This window comes from Schistocerca gregaria, chromosome X (assembly GCF_023897955.1).
Source record: "Schistocerca gregaria isolate iqSchGreg1 chromosome X, iqSchGreg1.2, whole genome shotgun sequence".
NCBI lineage: Eukaryota > Metazoa > Arthropoda > Insecta > Orthoptera > Acrididae > Schistocerca > Schistocerca gregaria.
The window spans coordinates 810,786,606-810,807,773 of record NC_064931.1 but is presented as its reverse complement, the minus strand read 5'-3'; positions in this window follow the sequence as shown (position 1 = coordinate 810,807,773).

Here is a 21,168-nt window from a genome sequence, read left to right as displayed (position 1 = left end):
CAGGGGGGGGGGGGGGGAAGGGGGAAGAGATCTGAGAGGCAGACTCGTGAGGCGAATGAGCAGCGGTTTGACAAAATAAGTTGGCCAACTGAGCTGCAGTCCACCTAAGTGTAGTTGCATCGAAAGACGTGAGGTCCACGCAACAGTATTTATTACTGGACTGGTGATCCCTATTCTACCACCGAATCACAGACAACACCGTCTCGCGACTTCACTGCACGAGAAACTGTGGAGAACTCTGTGGCTTAACCCAGGTACAGGCGCTCTCTGGCTATCAGTAACTGTACACCACAAGTTATCTTCCTTCTTACTGACCAGATAGAATCTAGCTGTGATGGAAATACAATGTTTCTTCCACTAATAGTATTCAAACCACATACCTCCTGTTCGAACCGCCCCACATTATATTGTGCTATCAACCTCTGATCTTACGCTCGGTGCGTTCGAATGAAAGTTGGCCAGTGGTCATAGCACGGTTTTCCATTTACACTGTCTCAAAAACGATTTTAAATCTTTTGAATCGTACTAGGGAAGCGCTGGGATCAAACCCCAGTCCAATCTTACGGGTGCGATTACATTTACAACCCCAAGGAAACTTGCCTCCATTCTACGAAAAATCTTACCCTTTGCGGACATTTTTTAAAGATAACATGAAAAATCGCTCGTTGACAACTGATCGAAACACCCAAAGAGAAAGAGATACTGATGTGAATCCGATACAACTGAGCGAAATGTGCCTCCATGAAAACTGTCACTGACCTGAGGTTCGCTTGTATGGAATAAACGAATACTGTATGCACGACCAGAAAGGTTTATACACTAACGAGTCTGATTTCGATGGAAGGAAGCTGAATGTCTTGTGGAGACGACCATGGACCACCAAGAGTATTTAAGGATCGCTTTCCCAAATAGCAAAAACCCAGTTATTCCACCTTGTATATTGTGGTGCTGAAGCTTTACTGGACGAGCAGCGAAAATGTAACAAGCGATTAACTTTCTTTATTTTGCGTGAATGTCAGCGAGAAAGTGTGTCGAGAAGGTTTGAAATTACGTGTAAATTTTTTTGGAAGTCGCGAAGTGCTCTGATTCTCAAATACTGGACGAAAATATTCTGGATAATTTGCGCTCTTTGAGTTACGCTGCCTCAAAACGTAGACTATACACAGTTTACAAATTTAACACTTCGTTCATTGTGATAAACCTTTAACGAAAGATGTCTCTTAGTGCATAGATTATGACAGCATTGTACATATTAATTAGATCAATATTTGTATGAAATACTGAAAACTTTTAGCCCCTGAAAGCAGTTGGATAAGCAACCTGCGATTGGAAAATTGGTAGAAGAACGAGTGGGAGGGAAACCCGAACCATCTCGTCTGCTGAATTTTCTTCAGCCTTGCTACTTGCTTCAACAAGTTTTAGGATTGCTTTTATATTTATGTTAGTTTTTACCTCGTAGCATTATCGGAGACAGCTCCGAGGTCTTGCAACTTTCTGACAGGTCACTACTCTTCCAGCTGAAAATGAGAACATATCCGGAAATATCAACCACGCATTGGTGCTGAACGTCGTGTAAGTCACTCGGGCCATTTCGATCGCGAACTGCCATTACAACACGAACGTCTTTGCACGGGGAACATCGTTGTGGTAAACTGCAAGACCTGACGGTCGCAGGTTCGAATCCTGCCTCGGGCATGGATGTGTGTGATATCCTTAGGTTATTTAGGTTTAACTAGTTCTAAGTTCTAGGGGACTGATGACCTCAGAAGTTAAGTCCCATAGTGCTCCGAGCCATTTGAACCATTTTTGCAAGACCTTAGTTGCCTTCATTACAAGTTAATATAAAGAGGTGTATCACGTAATACAAACTAAGCATAAAGTACGAATATAGCTCGTGTCTGTGGGCGATTCTAGTACGTTGAGTAGTATTAGAAGCGAAACGTGTCCGTGGATACAACACGGAATGCATAATGTGAACGAGGGACAACATCCGTCTAGACAAGTCAGGAAAACCATTTAAAAATCAATTTTGGGTGTAAATGAGCGCGAACCGGTCAGACCGTGACAACATAGAAACAAGCATCTCACCTAACCCAAGACGAGCGTCTACAGTTTGCAAATTCTGTTCGTCCAGCGTTATGGAGAAGCAAGATGGCGTCGCCAGTGTTGTGATAGAAATATAGATGGCAGTGCGGACAGGATGTTGTGAGACAGAATATACAGCTCGGCGATGCAGTGGTTAAATACAAATGTCAGGGGCTCTATTAGCACCCACTCTTAACATTATTATGTCAGTGATCACTTCCATTCACCTCAGGCAACATTTCTAAGGTGACAAAGAAATGGCTCTGAGCACTATGGTACTCAACATCTGTGTGGTCATAAGTCCCCTAGAACTTAGAACTACTTAAACCTAACTAACCTAAGGACATCACACACATCCATGCCCGAGGCAGGATTCGAACCTGCGACCGTAGCAGTCGCGCGGTTCCTGACTGAGCGCCAAGAAGCGCTAGACCACCGCGGCCGGCACATTTTTAAGGTGTGAAACGTCGAAGTGCATTGTGGTTCGAAGTCAACGTTAAATTTTACGTGTCCCTGTAAGTAGTTGGGTCAGTCTGTTCATAGGCCAGATGGCGGCACGGAAGTAATGAGTCAGTACACCATCGACTGTGGAAATACTAATTAACTGCAGTGTCGAATGTTACAAGAGGAGCATTAATGTTGAATGAAAGTGTAAGACGTGTGAGGGACCAAGACATCACTTTAGCATTTATCTGTCTGCAAAAAGCTCTCATTCTGAATGTCAGCACACATCAGGTGGGGGTGAAGCTCAGAGTTCGTCGACAACGGATTTGTCAGAGATCAGATCGGGCAGTCATACTGGAGAAAATCGTCAGTCATCCCGACATTCCCCTTACGCAAATGAGGGAAATCGCAGAAAATGTAGATCAAGGGGGTTGTAATGGGATTCAAATCCTGCTGCGAGTACGGCGGTTCACACTGCGGTAATACATCTTCGGTTATCCTTGAGTAAAATTTCGTCGACAGTTTTGTAGAATCTGAGCAATGATTTGAACTACACGCACCAGTATTTTGTGGTGTGTAAAAAACAGGAAATTTTCGCGTTTTGTATTTCGGAACAAATCTGCAGATTGTTTAACATGACGGCGTAGAACAAGTTGAAATTTCACTTAGACGACAAAGTAATGTTTGACACGCGGGAACATAAAGCTGTGTAGTGAACCGAGGCTCGAACCCGGGACTCCTACCTTCCGACAGCAGGACCTTACCAGTTGTGCTGTCCGATCACGCCTCACGAATAGACTCAGCGTTTCAGCTTGTGGCTAGTACCTCGGCAAACGGGCTTCGAACACTAGTCCTCCACACAATCTAGGCTTGCTCATCGGAACCTGTATGTCATTATGCAGGAAAATCGTGTCATCTCAACTTTTGCGTTATCACCCGACGATTTCTGTACCCATTGTTATTCCAACAGACAACGTGTCACCTCGGTAACAAATGACTTTATTACCTCACGACACAACGAGCTGGTCGTAAGAAGCGCGCGCACACACACACACACACACACACACACACACACTAACATAAACACACGAGCGCACACGCACACACACCGTGGCGGTCGTTTCCTCGGAACCCACAAATACGCCTTTAGCTGTTTGGAAGGTGGCCTGTGTTGTGACTGTGGAATGAAGGACAGTTGCGCAGTGCACGCTATTTCGGTAACGAGAAACTCCACTGTTTTACTCGCCTGCGCCTGAGTACTTGGCAGCTGTCTGCGGCTAGGTTGGACAATCTAAACAGAGAGTTACTTCCTACTAGCGAAACAATGAGCGCTTGCAAGATGACACACTGTTTCCACTGTGGCGGACTTTCGTTTACTTAACACAGCGTATTGGAAGTCCTGACATTCGTGAGAAGAACGATAGAGAAGAAGAAATGTTAGAAACTAGAAATTAAGAGCGAGGAAAGATAATTCGTTATATGTTCTTAGTCCTGAATCCTTACAAAAATATACTACCGAACTAGAAGTGCTCGAGAAACATGTCATGAAGTGACATGCACCTCGCAAATAAGTATTCCAGTTCCGAGAGCAGACGTTCTACACGAACGAAGAAGGAAATTTTCGCGATACGCAAACGTCTCGTAGCTTGCATACATCACAAGGGCAACGTTTGAGAAACGGGAGCTTATAAATAGACGCACAGTTAACCGCGCAAAGGGAGTAAGTTTGCCAAAATTCTGGAAAGAGGACGGAAAGATCCGTGGGTATCCAGAGAGGTGACGAGTGTAAACAGGGGAGCAGGTAAATGTTACATATGGGACTTGTAATAAGTGTGTATACGTTTATTAGATTTCATTTTGGAGTTCATAGGTTGCAACTTTAAACATAGCTGTGTGCAGCAACCGTGAAAATAATTTTTATAGTACAGACAGCCCACTGCCAGCATTGCAACCATATAAAGTTCATAGGTTGTTTTCCTACTACAAGAAAACTCAATTGCTTGTCGTATACTGTACCTTATTTGCAGTGCATTTCCAAGTTTTATCTCGCTTTCTCTACAGTTATCGGAATGAAATGAAGCTTCAAGTATATATTATTGCTGTACCGTAGTGACCTTCGAGTATAAGGGGCGATCAAGAAGCTCCCGTCGGAAGATCACACGAATCCATCGCCTACATGTCGGTGCTTATAGACCCACCGCTGCTTACACGCTGCAGCAACGCCCTCAAACGGAAACTTCTTGATCGCCTCTTACAGTAAATGTAAGAATTTCGTCCACCTATTTTTATATTTGCTAGATTAGATAACGATGTGATACAGCAACAAGACATACTTGCGAGAGTGTTTCGATAACTCTGCCGTGTAAGACTTCGAAATCGACAGCAAGTAAAAGAAAAAAACAAGTACAACTGGATGGGAAATGAGTAGGAAAATAGGCAGGGTGGTCTAAAAGAAAGTAATTTGCAAACGTCTCCATTATCCAACGTCACGGAAGCAACACGAGGTGTATTACGGTAATTGCAGCATTCGAAGATGTCAACGAATGCCTCGTACGAGTGCGAAGACGTACCATTCACGGAGAGAAATGAATGCTGCGTGCTGGAATGGCGCAGGATACACAGCTACGACCACCGGCGCCGTATCGGAAGAAATATCGAGCGGTCGCGCGGGGGAGGAGGAGGAGGGGTAATAAGATTTTGCAGCGCCTTTATTGCAGCCGTTTTTGAGTATTGGGCCTCCGCACCGCCATTCGGCCGACTGACGGGAAGACGGCGGAAGCGAAGGCGAGCTGGGCTGCCTTTTGTAGGCGCAGAAGCGGCAGGCGACCTCTCTCCTCTTCTCTTCCTCTCCCTCTTTTATTTTATTTTAGCCCTTCCTCCTCCGCGTCTCTTCTTCTTTCTGTTTTTGCGCACGAAGAGCAGAGGCGGCGCGGCGAGCTCTCCCGCTCCGGAGATGTTTGTAATAACGCGGCGGTGGCGGCGGCTGGAGAGGGGGCAGGGGGGAGAGCGGAGGGGGCTGCGGCTCGGGGGTGGGGTGAGTTTTATTATCGACGCGTGCAGTGTACAAGGCAAAGAAGGCGTGTCTCGGTCTCCAGTCTTGAGATGTTTTTCTCGCCTGCGGGGGAGGGGCGAGGCGGGGAGGCGGCGCGCGCGCGGAGGGGAGTGCGGCAACATGGCTGTCTTCTTACATTAGCGGGCGCGCATGCTCCGCCGGACCCCGCCGTCGCCGCCGCCGCTGGGGTAAGAAACGTAACGACCGAGGAAAGGAAACCGCGCGAAAGACGGAGGGGAACGCGCTGGCGGGGAGTGGCGCGGGAGGGGGGGGGGGGAGGGGTGGCGGCGGGGCGCGGGACGCAGCCAATGCGCGGGCGCGCCGGCGGTGGCGCCCAAGAACACGCAAGTCCGCACTCCTCACAACACGACGGGACGTCACACGGCGGAGGTGTCCGCTCGTATGCTCGCTCACTTTCCCCTTCGATGACCCGGTTCCTTACCGGACATACGCGAAAGCAAGTACACCGACACTGGCCAACTCGTCGCTTTACAAGAAACGACCTTGCCTGGGGAGCTACGCCATTGTCACGACATTCTCGAATAGAAATTTCAGTTTTTATTTCCCTGAAACTGAATGCAAAGAAGTCCTAAGTAATTTCAGCACTCCATCAGAAATTAAATAGTTAAGACGTTTATTTCCGCTAACTATTCTCTCCTATTCTACACCTATGTCCTTACTCAGCTAACGGAAGCCGGCCGGTGTTGCAGAGCAGTTCTAGGCGCTTCAGTCCGGAACCGCGCTGCTACTACTGTCGCAGGCTCGAATCCTGCCTCGAGTATGCGTGTGTGTGATGTCCTTAGGTTAGTTAGGTTTAAGTAGTTCTAAGTTCTAGGGGACTGATGACCTAAGATGTTAAGTCCCATAGTGCTCAGAACCATTTGAACCATTTTTGTTAAGTCCCATAGTGCTCAGAGCCATTTGAACCAGCTAACGTCAAATTACTTGTAAACTTTGTCCACTGGAATGAAAGAGAGGGGTATCAACAGAAGTAAAACAAGGGTAATGCAACGGAGACGAAGTAATTAAGGCGATGCTGTGGGAATTAAATTAAGAACTGATACACTAAACAGTGTAGATGCTATTTGAGTAGAAAAATAAGTGGCGGTGGATGAAGTTTAAATAATATGAAATGCTGGCTGGCAGTAACAAGAAAAGCATTTCTGAAAAACAGAAATTTGGTAACATTAAATAGCCCATAAACATAAATTTTTGGAAGTCTTTCCTGAAATATTGGTTTGAAGTGTCTTCTTATACGGAAGTGGAGCCTGGACGATAAACAGTTCAGACAAGGAGAGAATGTAAACTTTTGTGTTAGCAGTAGAGCCAACACAGTGTTACGAGTGGAGACCGAAGTGCACGCGTTTTAGCTCACCCAGGCTAGCGTGAGGAGGGAAGAACTATACTGACGTGAGGCCTGGAACATGACAAGGAATGAGAATTCAGAAAGCGGACGTAATTAGTTTCATACTTCATTTTAATCCATTAATGATGAAAGTCGCTCTTGACGGTACATGAGTCACAATATTATCTGTTCAGATTATAGTAACTGATAAGGGCGCCTTCCTAGGTCGTAGCAAATGACGTAGCTGAAGGCTATGCTAAACTGTCGTCTCTGCAAATGAGAGCGTATGTAGACATTGAACCATAGCTAACAAAGTCGGCTGTACAACTAGGGCGAGTGCCTGGGAGTCTCTCTAGACCTGCCGTGTGGCGGCGCTGGGTCTGCAATCACTGATAGTGGCGACACGCGGATCCGATGTATACTTGCTACTACCTAGCAAGTGTGGTGTCTGGCGGTGACACCACATAAACCTTTAAAAGTGGTGCTACAGAAGGATGCTGAAGGTTGCACGGACAGGTCGGAGTACTAATTAGGAGATATGAAACGAATCGGTGGAACGAAATTTACAGCACAACTCGACTTAAAGAAGGGATCGTTTGATGGGACATGTCATGAAGCATCGAGAAATTATCAATCATATCATCAGTCATATGCATGATTTAGCAATCATGTATTCTCCCCTGTGTTGGCACCCAGCTCAGTTGGGGTGCAGTGTCGAGGCCACCCAAGTTGCTGCTGCTGTCTCAGTAACTCGGCTTGCGGCTCACGTAATCTCGGCATCGTGCGAATGGCAGGCCTCGGGGGTGGTCGTTGCAGCCCGTAAATGCTTCGAATGGCTCTGAGCACTATGGGACTAAACATCTGCGGTCATCAGTCGCCTAGAACTTAGAACTACTTAAACCTAACTAACCTAAGGACAGCACACACGTCCGAGGCAGGATGACGTAGCTGAAGGCTATGGTAAAATGTCGTCTCTGAAAATGAGAGTGTAAGTAGAATGTGGGGCACACACGTCCGAGGCAGGATTCGAAACTCCGACCGTACCGGTGGCGCGGTTCCAGACTGTAGCGCCTAGAACCGCTCGGCCACACCGTCCGGCCAGCCCGTAGATCTGGCGAGACCGACCAGGACAGACCCTGCGAATGATGAGGGCACAGGGGCTGTGCTCGGGTACCTCTCAGCATGGTGCACGGTGTGGGGATGGACCACAGCGTAGCCCTCGCACCGAGGACGGCTGGGGACGTCGACTGCCTACATGTACCAGCGTTTAGCGCGCCTTCAGCAAGCCGTCGGAAGAAGTCTTCGTGTCCTAAGCTACAGAGTCTGGTAGACTAGACAGGTAGCGGACTCTGAGGCGGAAGTCATCTTGTCGGCGGTAGCAGCACATCAAACCCGGCCTAGTAGCTGGTGTACTGCCACGCAATAATTAACAGAAAGGCTCGGATGCTTGAGTGTTTGTTACTGCTTTTTCGGCCTCACCAGCCGTCTTTAACATTCTCTATTTCACAAGAATAGCTTTCAGAGATTCAGCTTGTTGCTTACCCGCCACATCAGCAGGCCGATAGGTGTTTTTGTGAAACGTTTACTCTCTGTTACCAAATCCAGCTGAGCTGTTGCTAAATTTACAATTCAAGCTTCCCGCTCGTATGAGATGAGGCAATAGCTTCCGGGTTTGTTCCTTTTCTGTCAGCTTTCTGTTTATTTGTCGTTTTCATTGTGGCACGGGGCGTTGGCCTGGCTTCCCTGGCTTGATACTGCCTGGAGAGGACTTCGAGAAAATTTTATCAAAAATTGTTCAAATGTGTGTGAAATCTTATGGGACTTAACTGCTAAGGTTATCAGTCCCTCAGCTTACACACCACGTAACCTAGATTATCCTAAGGACAAACACACACACACACACACACACACACACACACTTGCCCGAGGGAGGATTCGAACCTCCGCCGGAACCAGCCGCACAGTCCATGACTGCAGCGCCTTAGACCGCTCGGCTAATCACGTAAGGCTTAAGTTTATCTACAACACATTTCTGCTGTTGCGACTTTTAGGAATATCGACACTGCAGTTAAGTAGACCTATTAGAGAAACTGACATAGATTTGGTGTGCAACACACCACACTGTACCTGCCGTCACAACACAGCCCGCGTTAATGGGTGTCCAGATACTTTTGATGAGATAGTGTACAGTTAACCTCCCAACGGGCTAGCCTATGATTTAGGGAGATGAGCTAGGATCGCGCGCTGTTAACGACTGACACTTCAGCGAGTTGAGTGGTAGGGGCCGGTCGCCAAATCTCGAGGGCCGCATTCTTGGTACCTTGGTACCTGCAAAGGTATCACTTCAGTCTATCGGTCGCAAAGTTATTCCGTTTGAACTACAGTTCGGTACTCCGGCCAGCCGGAGTGTGGCTTCCAAGCGGTTTCACCTTCTCGTTTAGACAACGTCCATGAAATTCCGTTGATTCCATTTCTTGCACGATATTTCGAAGACGGACCTAATCGCCTTATTGAGGTAGTACGGGCCGGAGTATCAGGTTTACTCGTTGCCTGGACTCCTACCTGACCTGTCCAGGTTCTCTATTACCGCCTATTACCGTTTACAGCAATGGCCGTTCGTAGGAGATACAGCAACGGTCGAGATGGCATTGAATCAACCAATTGCTGATACTGCTTAACGGCTTTCTGAAACCCTGACTGACTGCATCGCTTCCCGTGATTGTTAAACTCGTCTGATGTGAGAATTACGTAGTGAACAAATGATAGAGTTGGTACTGTTCACGTTCAATTAGACTGCAATAGGGAAGGATCTGTGAGCAGTTTGAAGGTTTCTTCACATTATTTCAACCCTTAGGCGCCACTAGTAGCAGAGTGGAAAAGAGCGTTACGTTGCTGAAATAGAATCTGCCAGTAACCTGAAGTATGGGGAGCGCTTATGGTGAGAAACTGGCACTTCACGGAAGAACGCCTTACCTGCTTCACATGGTCACTGAGAACCAAGTTTCTCGTCTGACAGAGCAGTGTAGTGTGCGATTACTTACTTAGATTCTATTGGTGTGCTTTTCTTTTATTCGTTTTATTAGTTGCTGATTCCTCTAGTCCGTGTATTGACACATTTCGTCAAAAATACACTTGCGGGCGTGTCTGTGAATGCGCCGTCACCCGTTTAATAGGAACGCTGCGGAAGAATCGGTATATTTCATGAAAAGCCCACAGGCGTTTCTTGTGACGTAGCTGGGTAGTAAGAACGAGGAATTCCTTGCTCGCTTTGCATTTTACAGACACGTTGTACTTTCGATACGATATTGCAGTGCCTCTGTTATTCGAATTTCCGATGCACTGTAACTTGGGACATTCATGCACACATGTCCAAAGAAACACACACTGCGGCGAAACTGTAGAATGGAATGACGACACTGAAATGGCTCTGATCATTATGCGACTTAACTTCTGAGGTCATCAGTCGCCTAGAACTTAGAACTAATTAAACCTAACTAACCTAAGGACATCACACACATCCATGCCCGAGGCAGGATTCGAACCTGCGACCGTAGCAGTCACGCGGTTCCAGACTGAAGCGCCTAGAACCACACGGCCCTTCGTAACTGTTTAACAGTTGGCAGTATTGGTATGCGACAGCTACTGGATTGTTCTGTAACATATCCTCTACAGCTTCAGTTGGCGGGAAGCCTTAGCGTTGAAAGTGTACAGGACGGGCGGATGGGACAGCGATGGGCATTTTGGAAAGAGTAGGACAAAGTTTCTTTTGTAAGGCCATTTACTGGCAAAAGCTACGCTGTAGGGAATACATTGTCGGGGCAGGGGAGGTGATGGTGAGCCAGAAGGTAAATTATGGCGAAGGTTGGTGTCTGCGAAAATTAAGTCCACACTGCCACAGCACCGGCAGAAGCAGCAAGATCTACACTGCTACAGGGCGTGCGTCAGACTCGCAGCAGAGCAAGAAAACAAGAGAGCGGGCCCGGCGACGGGCGGCCGGATATATTTGACGCACGATGCGGCTTCCTGCACCCTAATTGGTCAGGATCGAGAAAACCGTGCGGGTGCCATGGAGCTTTCCAGAGCGTCGCGTGCTCAGCAACACCTCTGCATAGCGTACCCTCGTCCGCACATGAGAGAGGCGCGTGGTCAAGGTGAATTCTTGACAGTAGAAGGTGTCATCACAAAGGAGATTCATCAGAGAATGAAAGCATTTTATGATGATTGTGTTGATGTGAGTAGTGTGCGTCGTTGGGCGAGTAAGTTTAAAGATGTTGAGGCAGGAACATCTGACCTGAGTGACAAACGAAGAAAAATGGTTCAAATGGCTCTGAGCACTATGGGACTTGACATCCGATGTCATCAGTCGCCTAGACTTTGAACTACTTAAACCTAACTAACCTAAGGACATCACACACATCCATGCCCAAAGCAGGATTCGAACCTGCGACTGTAGCAGCAGCGCGGTTCTGGACGCAAGCGCCAAGAACCGATCTGCCACAATAGGCGGCGACAAACGAAGAGTTGGACGACATAACCTGCAGCGCCTCTCCTTGGCTCGTGGCCGTATCGCTTGATTGCTACACGACGGGAAAACCATGACCTGGTCAGATGTGTTCAGATTTCAGTTCGAATGTGGCACAGACCCCACGATGCCATGGACTCAGGTTGTCAACACGACACTGCGCTAGCCGATGGTGACTCAATAATGATGTGGGCTGTTTACATGTAATCGACTTGATCCTCTGGTCCAAATGAACTGAACTGATCATTGACTGGATGTGTTATATTTGGCTACTTGGAGACTGTTTACAGGCATTCGTGGATTTCGTGTTACCAAAGAACGATGGATTCTTTGTGGATGAAAATGTGCAATGCCACAGTTGTTCGCGACTGATTTGAAGAACATTCTGTACAGTTCGAGCAAATGGTTTGGCCACCCAGATGGCCCGACATGAATCCCATCGAACATTTATGGGACATAATCGTGAAGTCAGTTCGTGCACAAAATCCTCCACCGACAACATTCCGCAATATATTAAAAAACTAGAAACCCAACTCGATTGCGAAAAAAGCACCTAGTGTTAACCTAGGTTTCGGCGTAGATAACTACACCATCTTCAGAACAATAAAACCCACAAGTGCCTAAGAAGACCTTTGTCAATGATTAAAAGAACGCCATAGCTATACATTTATAAACAAAAAAACAGTACATATGTACAAAGTCTAAACCACTACTTAACTTAATGGTGTAACCTCCACCTCACACCGGCTTGTGGGCATTCAATGGGCCATGACCCGCCATGGCGGCCACGCCGAAACTAGGTTAACACTAGGTGCTTTTTTCGCAATCGAGGCAGGTTTCAAGTTTTTTAATATATTAACCAACGATTGCTGACGCGCTGCGATGTTGAAGGTTCTTACATTCCGCAGTCATGGACGGCTATATAAAAAGCATGGATCAGTATACCTGCAGAGCAGTTGCTGCACTACGGTGGTCAAGAAAAGGTCAACACGCTATTAGGACACAGCCCGTGAGTTTTGTCAGCGCAGTGTATTTCCTACGGTATTAAGATCGGTTAGTTTGAGGGAGAGTCGACGTACGATAAGATGCCTGGAAGTTCATGAAACCAGTAATGTATGAATGATGTCGTGTGAACACGGCTGCTGCCATCTCGAAGACGCTGAATGTCCAGAGCACACTCATTACGATGAGGTAAAACAAAGGGCAACACTTGGTTACCGAGAAAGCTGAAATAAACCTTCTTGTTCTTGTTCACGATTATCTGAATGAGTTGGCCCAACTCGTGTTGCGAAAAACGCCCCCAAAAGATCAGAGGATCATATCCAGACTGAACATCGGGCACATTGCGGGTCGAACGAACCATTGGGCAGTCGGTGCACTCCATGCCTCGCAGCATTTGGACAGAGGCAGAAACCGACTCGTCGGCCTCGCTACAAGCCCCCAGTAAACCATTGGCCAGAGTCTGTGTTGTTTTGTACAGTTTTATGTTCGGCTGTGAGCTATGCCTTTTTGCAACGTACGGGACTCCATATGCCCATTGCTAGATGTTTCCATCGTAATTTTTGCTCGGTAACTTAGGCACAGGGACCTGTATTCACTGGTAACAGCAATACTTGCCGGATTTGAAGCCGATTGTCACTAACAGTGAGACTGTCAGAACGATCTCGGAGTTTTAAATGACTAATCGATTAATATCGTATCTCAACTTGTATGTCGGTGAAATCGAAGGATTTCTCTAATTTCGACGTGAAAGCACTTTTGGGAAAGCGTACCTTCCGAAAAAATTGTAAGTAGGCGAAGGCTTCTTACTCATCCGTGTGCTATACATTACGTGCAATCGAGAAATGGGAGCCAGGTTTTGGTGAGGACTAAAATGTTGCAACACGCTGGCGACTTGCCTCTTAATTCTGCCGCAGCATCACTAAATGCAGTAAGTTCGAGACAGGATGCAAGTATGATCCAAGTATCCAAGTGGCTTATTCATTACAACCTAGATACCTCAGCTTGTCAGATGTCTAAAACAAGCGTTGTAGAATGGTGTGCCAAGTTTTTGGTGCTGCTGCTTCGTGATAACGCACGTCCCCATATCGCAAATGTTGTAACGCGGAACTTACACCAACTCAAGTGGAAGACAATCGAGCACCCGTCTCACTGTCCCGATTTCCCCACCCACCCATGTGATAATCACGTCAGAAAGACGTCCCAAAAAAGGCCTTTGATGGTAGACGACCAGTCTCGAACGAAGATGTGCCGCAGACTGTTAGGAACTTCTTCACGTGTCAGGACGTGGTGTTTTACCAAACGAATGTCTTCAGCCTGGGGCGTCAGTATTGTTAGTTGCCTTAATGCTCACCGGAATTTTACCTGACTGACATATCGATTCTGAAATGCGCGCGTTCCGAATGGAAACTTTTTGATCGGCCCTTACATTTTGCGCTGATTTACGTATATGTGCGATGTTAATCATTTAGGGACTATAGTATTCATTATGGTTAACAGCAAACAAGTAACAATTATTAATCCAACAAGCGATAGCCGTAATGTTGTTGCGAGGGAGTCAGAAACAGAAACAATGTATCCCTGTCACCACATCCCAGCGTTGCGAGATGCCAAGGGGCGGACAACTAGAGGGTGTGGAGTGGAGCAGAGATGGAGGTAAGGAAAGCAGTAGCAACGCGAAACCATCAAGTATTTTCTGTCTCTCTCGCCACTGCTCGCTATTACGTGGCTAGATTTTACCCATCGGCTTCATAGTCCCATGTACAGCACGCTTCACTGATCTATTGGTGTAAAGATGTGTGATTGTTGATTGGTTGAACGGTTTGGGGAAAATGTAAAGCATCATTAATGGAAATTGCATTCAAATGCTAGAGAGACCAGTTGTAAAGTATTGTTGCAGTGCTTTGGAATATTTAGCAAATAGACATGAGAGCACACACCGGACGAATTAAGGGACGCTTTGCTAGGATCGTAACTCGTCGATATAGCCCGCGCAAAAGTGTGATAGTATTGCCCAGGAAACTCATTGCAAATCCTTAGAGAAAGGACGACGCAGTTATCGAGAATCTCTGCTGGGTAAATTTCGAGAACCTGTACATGAAGAAGGCTGTCCGAGAGTTATGCTGCCTCCATCGCACATCTCAATTAGGAGCCATGGTAATAATACAAGGGAAATTAGGGCACGTTCAGAGATATGTAGACAGTCATATTTCCCTTACTCAGTGCACGAGTAAAATAGGTCAAAGAACTGTTTACATAAGTACGATGGACTGCATAGTTGCTTTCTTTGTATATACGTAGCTTTAGTTTGATCTTGGTTTATTCGGAATCTCAGATGTGGTACCTAATCATTCACATATGTCCTAGCCCACGTTATGCTCCAGTTTCAGTGATAGATGGAGCTCAGCGATTTCCAAGACAGGTGTTTACAAAAATCTCATTAGTCCACTTCTACTAAACAAGTGAACGGAAGATTTAGAGATTTAAACGTTTTGAAACGTCCCCTTAGAAAAATTATACATGACTGTGCTTAAACTGACACACAATATTTTTAGCGCAACGCAATCTGACTTTCAAAAATCCCTACAAAAGAATGGCCCTGACTAACAGTAACCTACAACTTTCACAAATCACTTACCTCACCAAAAATCTTCGTTACTCGAACTACTGCAATACAGCGAGCGCAACTACTGCCAGCTAAATAAAAGATTCAAACTACGGAAGGCACTAACTACTGATAGGCATAGTTAGCGAATGAAAGATTTTAATAGAGAACAAACAATGTATTTACCTTAATAGTCATAATATATATAACAGTTCGTGACATCCAGTCTTACAAATTACAAAACTCCGCCATCTCTCTCCCCACGTCCACCACTGCTGGTGGCTCACCTCCAACTGCGCAACGCCACGCGCTGTTAACATCCAGCTGCCCAACACTACAATGGCGAGTATTACAGCAATGACAAACAGCCACTGACTGCACACACCACAGCCAGCGATTTTCATACGGAGCGCTATGTGGCGTTACCAATAAAAAAAACCTAAGCAGCCTACTTACAGTTTCTCTAACACTGTTACACTTCTTCCGAAAGCCTAAACTTTCTGATTTTTATTTTTTTATATTAATCATTTATTTAAATGACCGCTATTGGGAGCGGCTCCCTGCTGACTGGACAATTTCCAAGTGTGTACCAATACTTAAATGACGCGATAGTGAAGATGGACTTAGCTGTTATAGTGGTGGTGACTTCCGTTGTTCTGTAGTCTGTGGGGTGAATGCTGTGATGGCTCCTGGTGGCTCTAGGTGAGGATGTGGATGGTAATAAAACTGTGAAGAATAGGGATACAAGTAAGTAAGTTGATTGGTTGATTTGGGGAAGAGACCAAACAGCGAGGTCCTCGGTCTCGTCGAATTAGGGAAGGATGGGGAAGGAAGTCGGCCGTGCCCTGTCAAAGGAACCATCCCTGAAGTTGCCTGAAGCGATTTTAGGTAAACCACGGGAAACCTAAATCAGGATGGCCTGACGTTGGATTGAACCGTCGTCCTCCCTAATGCGAGTCCAGTGTGCTAACCACTGCGCCACCTCGCTCGGTAGGAACACATGTATTTCAATTAAATCTGGCGATGCTAAGGGAAATAGATTATGAATTGAGAAACGACAATTGGTAGAGAAGTTTGGTTACTTGGGTACAATAATAACTATGACCGCAGCTCAGTGGATAAAAAATGGAGACCGGTAACAGCAAAAAAAAAAAAAAAAAAGTTGATGAGAAAGAGAAATTTGTTGTCATCGAATATAAATTTAAGTGATAGGATTCTGTTTTCAAGTGTAACCTTGAACGGAATCAAACGTGAACGGTAAACAGTTCAGACAAGAAGAGAATTGAAACTTCTGAAATGCTGAAGATTAAAGCTGTAGATCGTATAACTGAGGTAGTGGAATAGAACCGAACTGTCCAGAAACGAAATTTATAGCAAACACAATTAAATCGAAGACCCAGTTGATAGGACACATACTGAGGCATCTATCTATCCGTAGTTTGGTAACAGCGGGTATTGTGGGAGGTAAAAATAGTGGAGGGAGGCCAAGGCTCGATTGTGTTAACCAAGGTAAAATGGAGACAGTCTACAGAGATGAAAAGACTTGCAAAGGATAAATTATAGTGGTCAGATGCATCAAATCAGTTTTCGGAATGGAGGCGTCCCTACAATATCGGGTCGTCTAATTTGTTCGTCTGCAGCACATTATATTTGTTTATGTTGAGGAACAACTGTCAATTCCTGCACCTTGTGTTGATCCTCTGCGGGGTTTCCGGCACATCGCTGCAATTTTGTTGCGTTGCAATTTCTGTAGATAAACACTGAGTTCATTAGTAACGGTGCGTTATCCCAGCAAGATAAGACGGATCTAGGAATCGGATATTGTTGTAGGAATTGCTCTAATTATTTCGCAAAGTGGTTTAGTAAAACCAAATAAAATATCTGTCTTATTGGACGAGTGGATACTGAATTTCACTTCTCTCAAATACGAAATGTGAGACATCAGCTGCGGGCGCCTGAAACTATAATATTGCGAAGGTTTCGATATTTCTTCAATGTTCCAAATTTCACTTTATTTGAAGCAGCCAATTCTGATGGAAGTATTCATTTGTCTAATAGAGTATTTGTTCACAGGGTTACTGGAAGGCACACCGCTGCGGAAGAAGAGCGTTGCTGACAGAGCGTCTTCCACTTGGCAGTGAGGAGACCTCGGGGTTGTACATGATGCGGTTCATCCCTTTGCTGACTGCACAACTGCTACTCACAGCACTCAATGGTGGTTCTCTTACGTTCGTCACTATAGTCGTAGAAGCGATTATTCTGTATTCTAACAACAGCTGCCAATTGAATCACTTTGATCGTGTACTGAGGAACTCAATGATCTGGTGGGTGCAAGTCATTCTACTTTTGAAGAAAAGTCATTATGTTGACGCGCCTAACTGCAAATATACAGGGTGTACAATGGCGTAAACGTATACAGTTGTACGTAAATGATACTAGGGGCAAAAGAAAAAAAAGACTGGTACAATTGGGCTATAAAGTGCACACCTTTAAAGATATGAGTACCTCTTCATGTTTGATATTGTGAAACAATTCCATTCTACTGCAAGCTCTTTGCTTTCCATGTTTTGAGAGGTGGTAGTATGGACCACAAAGAAAAAGCAACAAAAACTGTAAAAAGGGGCTCTTAAGTGCCTACCTTAAGTGCTATGAGCACTCATTCGTCTTCGCTACTGTGAAAAAATCTCTTCTAATGAACATGTGCTCATAGCTCTCAATGTATGAATTTCACAGCCTACATTTACTAGATAATTTTTCCTATAGTATGGAAATCAAAGATGTTGCAGTAGAACAGATTTGTTTCACAATACCGAAGATGAAGTAGAGCTCGCTGTTAAGGTACTCGTTTTAGAGCCTATGTTTGATCGGCTGGTTGAGGCGGGGGAGGGGACCAAACAGCGAGGTCATCGGTCCCATTGGATTAGGGAAGGAAGTTCACCTTTCCCTTTCAAAGAAACCATCCCGGCATTGCCTGAAGCGATTTAGGAAAATCACGGAAAACGTAAATCAGGACGACCAGACGTTGGTTTGAACCGTCGTCCTTCCGAATGAGCGTCCATCGTGCGAACCACTGCGCCATCTCGCTCGGTAGAGCTCATTTTTACTGGACTCTTTGGCTTCCAGTATCGTGTACTTTCAACTACATGCACTTGTGCCTCTATTTAGATACACCCTGTATTTCGTCAGTGAACTACAGAATCGTAGAAAAGTTTTACACTTGCGTACTGTGGTTGTGCAAAACTTAAGGCCGAAAGTAATTTTTCCATGATGTATCACTGCCAAGGAACATAGCTCGATGATACCTGGACCATACATAGAAATAGCTGCTACAGTGTGATGCTGAAGATAACTGAAAGAAATACGCAGTGAGGCGAATATAAATGACACTTTCATTCAAATACAGTAATTGCACTGAAGTCGGCATGATGTACGAAGGCTGTTCGGAAAGTAAGGTCCGGCCGGTCGCGAAATGGAAATCACAGTGTAAATAAGAAAAAATTATTCGCAGCAGTTAATCACGCCTTCCAGTTACCTCTCTAAATAGTCGCAGCTCCGACTTAGACATTTGTCGTGGCGTCGTACAAACTTTCCAGTACCCCCGTACAGAAAGTAGCCACCTGTGCTTTCCGCCAATTCCTTACGCTGGTCTGCCTTTCGTTGTTTGCACCAAAATGTTGTCTTCGTAGCCAGCGTTTCATGTGCGCAGAGATGAACATCGAAGGGAGCCAATTAAGGGCTGTATTGTGGGTAATCAAAAACTTGCCGTCGAATACGCTACAGGAGCGTCTTCATTGACCCTGCGCAATGCGGCTGAAAACTGTCTTCAAGAAAGAAAGGCATGGCTGCTGCATATCTTCAGACGAAATCTCTCACCAAATCCACATACTTGACGGGAGACACTGTTGTTTTGGGCATTTCTACGTGGTTATTCTGCGTTCAAAACTGAAAAGAGCGACGTGAAGCGATCGACAGTCACACTGGAGACAATGCCCAACACTTCTCTGGAAAGCTCCATTGAATTTTCTTACAATGAAGGCTTTCACGACCGGATGTTTCAGCTGCCGAGAATTCTTCCGGGTTGTATGGCCGCCAGCCGGTGTGGCCGAGCGGTTCTAGGCACTACAGTCTGGAACCGCGCGACCGCTACGATCGCAGGTTCGAATCCTGCCTCGGGCATGCATGTGTGTGATGTCCTTAGGTTAATTAGATTTAAGTAGTTCTAAGTTCTAGGGAACTGATGACCTCAGAAGTTAAGTCCCATAGTGCCCACAGCCATTTGAACGTTTCGTCCAAAGCTACGTTGGACATCTTCGGAGGTGCTCCTGGTTGTGCTGAGTCGGCAAGGGATAGAAGTGTTCCATGGACCACGATTATACAACCCGGAAGAATCTATTGGGTTTTCACAGTGGTTTCCATTTCGCGCCAAATCGTACCTAACATTCCGAGAACCCCTCGTATGATGGTCCCCCGGACATTACGAAAGGTGGGACATGGTTCTATAGGACGTGTGATCAGCACGGCCGGTAATACATGTTCTGCAACGCACTCCCATACTGACCACAAAGCTGGTAAGGAGGTCTTGTGGAAGAACGTTCTATTTCTCCACCAGTGCGGCTGACTGCTAGGTGGTCGTTGGTGCATGCAATACGTCTCCTCATCGCATGTCGCTCTTGCTCGATGGGAATGAAGTCAGGAGAGCGGGCAGACGAGTCTATTCGCTTCATGTTCTCTCGTTCAAAAAGCTCCTCCAGCTGAGGAGTTTGACGCCGTCAATGAACTCTGAGCCGAACACACCTCTGAGAAGAAGTAGTACAGTGTCACAGTAACGTTGACCGGTGACTGTACCGTGTTCAGGTCAGTACGCCGAAGCAATATTACGCCTCCTCACGGCATAGCACGTGTGTCACCGACACGATCATGTTCGACTTGATTCCTGGCGTACCGTGGTAGGGAGAGAGGTGGGAACACGTAATGCACGTAGCCCACATTGTCGGACACGACCGTTTTTTCGGTCCAGTTATGATGGTGTGAGGAATCATAACATCTCGTGGGTGTACTGACTTGCAAATATTTTTAACAAGGTACACTCACCGCTCAACGTGTATGTAACACTGTACTGCTTCGCCATGTGCATTTTTCAGACGCATTCAGCGCTGACTTCGTTCCTATGGGTTACAATGCACGACCGCATCGAAAAGCGCAGTTACAGAAGCTAATGGAATGAGAGGATATTCGGCGAGTGGACTTCAGCCCTACCGACGACGCTTGGGGTTCATCGGCGGAGCGTATTGCAGCGCGTCCACAGGTACCAACAACCATCCAGCCGTTTTAACGGCACTGGAAGAGGAACGCTACACCTTAAGAATTCCTTAACGACCTTGTGGCCAGCATGTGAGCACGTAGCGGAGCATGCAGTGCCGTTCGCAGTGATCACACACATTAAGAACCATGACCCACCTTTTTTTAATGTTCATGGGATTCTCACTTGTCTCAATGCGGATATGATTCAGTTACCTTCTGTACAACATTGTAGCAGTTCTTTCTATGTATGATTCAAGTTTGATCAAGCTATATTACTTGGCAGTGACACGTCACGCTAAAGTTCTGCATAGCAGTGAGTTATGATCTCTTTCTACATATACAATGTGCTCCGCAAGCCTTTTTCAAGTGTGTGGCAGTGGATGCTTTGAAACTCAACTTGTGAACTTAGCTCGCCATGTTACTCTTTACTGTTGGTTATTTAACTACCCTCTAATCCCGGCGGAGACAGATGGAATTGTCTGTGCGATTGTTTCATAGGGAAGAGAGCCTCGGCATGGAACCGTCACGTTTTCCAACAGATTTTGCAAGGTCACCATCTGTGAATGAATCCTGTCACTATACTGTATATTAACTTCAGCAAACCAGAACAGTTGATTAGTAAATTGGCCCCAATTACAGAAAATAATTATAACTACATAAACAATGAGAACTTCTTAATTAACTCTAGAAGAGGATCAGTTTGGGAAATGATCTTTAAAAATTATGTTAGTCACGCATGTGGTCTAAGTTGGCCTAGAAGAGGCTCGATGGAAATTGAATAAATAGTGGGTGAATTATTAACATCAAGAATACCT